We start from the raw sequence: 2,852 nt of genomic DNA on the forward strand, positions 1-2,852 counted from the left end.
ACCGGCATACCGGACTGAGGGATAGGCCGATATAAGGACTAAGGTACCAGCCTACTTTCTTGGAATGGAATGCTTGCACAGATCCGCTTCCTCCACTTCTCGGTAAGGTTAGGTGGGGGGTCTTTCTGAGGCTGAGGCTGAAGCTTAGAAGTTGTCTTGCTTCCGAATCACTCTCTCCCAAGATCTTCCTGGCGGCCCAACTAGTGATCAAGACGCAGGTGCCGAGAAAGACGTTGAAGGCTGATCCCTTTCCAAAAAATTGGACATTTCTTTTGCTGTAGTTGAATCTTGTGGTGGTTTTGAACAAGATTGATGGTTTGAACAATACAGGGGTTTGGCAAAGCAAAGGCAGGGAATAAAGATGAAAAGGATATCAATGACTTATGAACCGGTGAGCAAAGCCCTATCCTTAGTCAAGGTAGTAGTGCGTATTCTCCCTCGGTGTCCCTGTAGCCCCAAGATCGGCGAATAAGATCTCTCTACTTTTCGTTTAGAAAGTGAAAAGTTCCCTTATAACTATCACGATCGATGGATAAAAATCGATGACAAGAGTCTGAGCAAGATAAAACGAGCTTTCACTCGTACTCGTTAAGGGCAAGCAAGCTTTATTTTTTTAAGATGCCTTGAATATGGGCGGTGGGATGTGATCCGACGATTATATCGTATTTGAAAGTTCGAATAGATTCTGTCACTGAGAATGGATGGAATTAACAACCACTGAAGGGGCGCAACCAACAAAAAAAAATCTCCAAATCTTTGGTTTGATTCTCATGGCCATGGCCGGAGTCAAGACAGAGATCGAGCCCCTAATATGACATTGAACTTACTTACTTGGGTAAGGAATGGTATCAAATACTATCTTCTTATTTTATTCTATTAGTAAGACATCCAATTCGAACAGAAAGATTTTCATAATTGGAGTTGGATCGATGTAATTGAGCTCGACTGATAAGGAGAGGTATGAAGTAACTCGACTGAAAGGAGAGGATGGATGTAATTGAGAAGCGAAAGACTGATTAGCTCGAGTGAGGTGCCCCCATCCCTTCCTTATTCTTATCTATCTATTCTTTCTTGCTACTTCCTAGTCGATCTAGGGTTATAAGCCACCAGCTAAAAGAAGACGATTCTAGGCGAAAGAGCAGATCCATCAAGAGACCATGGGGAACAAGCAAGAGCTATTCAATCAAGACTTCTTCAATTCTAGCAGCTATCATATCGCAAGCGTCGAATTCCTTTCGGTACATAGGTATAAGGAAAGACAGTTTGGACAGATAGGTTTTCTTCCTATTCTGCTTTTGTCTCAGCATATCTTTCATCAGCAGAGGATTCTTCGCCCCTTTTTCCACTGCCCTCTCTGATCGCTATAGCTTTCTTTGCTCCTCTCGATATATATATGATATGCTAGTTGGCGGCGCTACCTTATTGAAGTCTTTTTCATTCCCTGTACATTCGCTTAAGTATTAGTTCAATTCTTTGACTCGACTTAGGGAAAAAAAGGAAGGCCCCCCTTTTTAAGATCTAATTAGATTAGATTCATCGCTGATAACTCTATTCCTTCGACTCGACCTCTTCAATTCAATAGCAATAGCGGAGGGTAGTAGCCTAGGGATAGGACAAGACTGACTTTCAATATAGAAAGAGTTCACGGGTAAGCTTTATGACCGGTCAGTTAGCTTTTCTTCTAACTTAGTATAGGTTCACCTTTCACTAAGGCAAGGGAATAGAATTTCCTTCACTCTCACAACCCTATTTTCGTAGTTTTTAGGGTTATTTGGCGGTGGAGTAAATAACATAGCTAAGAAACCTAGTTTACTCGGCCGTCCCTCGGTACGAATGCTTTGGTCAGAGGAGACCCGCACCATTGGTCGATGAGAAGAAAGGAGGTCGATCCGGCGTGAGAGATAAGAATTCACAACGTAGTTAAGGGAAACATCTGCACCATTCAAAATTGACGGGCAAATTGGGCTAGACCATACCATTCTACGCCAATTTTCTCACACGAGGATGAGGATTCTCCCATGCCTAGCTTGAGGGGAAAGAGATTAGATAGCGAGGGTAGACAGAGGTCAAACTAAATAAAGAGAACGGCGCATTCGAGAACATCTGTGCGGGGATATCCTAACTATCCTCAGAGGAAAGAGAGCAGCTCCTTCTCTTGCATTTTCACCCTCGGACTCATAGAAGCAGCTAAAAGGGGCTTCTAGCACACCTTTCAATTGAAAATAGAGCTAGGCACCGAAACGAAAGTCCAGTCAAGAGAAGAGTAAGACGAAAGGCAAAGCAAAGCGTCAGCTAGGCCTCTGAAAAAAGAGGGTCTGGCTTTCCATGCGAAGGAATCGGTTGGTTTGACTTGGATTGTTAGAGCCGACTCCTTGGGAAAGTACTTGTGCTTCATAACCCAGGTCCAGAGACAGTCGGGCTCGGATAGGATCGATGTAATTGAGCTCGACTGATAAGGAGAGGAGCGAAAGAGCAACTTAGCAATGAATGCCCAGTTCACTATATTGATAGGTCTGATTCCCAACCCCCCTCATCGGAGGGGGAACATATGGTTTCCCAGCTGACTAGGTGAAGCTTCTTCTTTTCGCCTTCTGATCATAGAAACTTTGGAGAGGCTCGATGTAATTGAGCTGCTGTCGGAATTTTGAAGCAGCTAAGGAAGTGGTTGGTCATGCATGACTTACTTGATGAGTGTGACTCTTCTGGCAAAGCTTTCTAAATTACTATTCGGCGAGCTTCGATTCTCGCTATCGTTGACTTCAGGTGGTCAATTGTGCTGCGTCCAAACACAGGCAGGATACCCTGTTGGGGTTTCCCCTCCCTCTGACAAGACCGGACTAGGGGAGTGAGGG

The sequence above is a fragment of the Sesamum indicum genome, unplaced genomic scaffold, assembly GCF_026168435.1.
Source record: "Sesamum indicum cultivar Baizhima isolate 11 unplaced genomic scaffold, ASM2616843v1 HiC_scaffold_134, whole genome shotgun sequence".
NCBI classification, from domain to species: Eukaryota; Viridiplantae; Streptophyta; class Magnoliopsida; order Lamiales; family Pedaliaceae; genus Sesamum; species Sesamum indicum.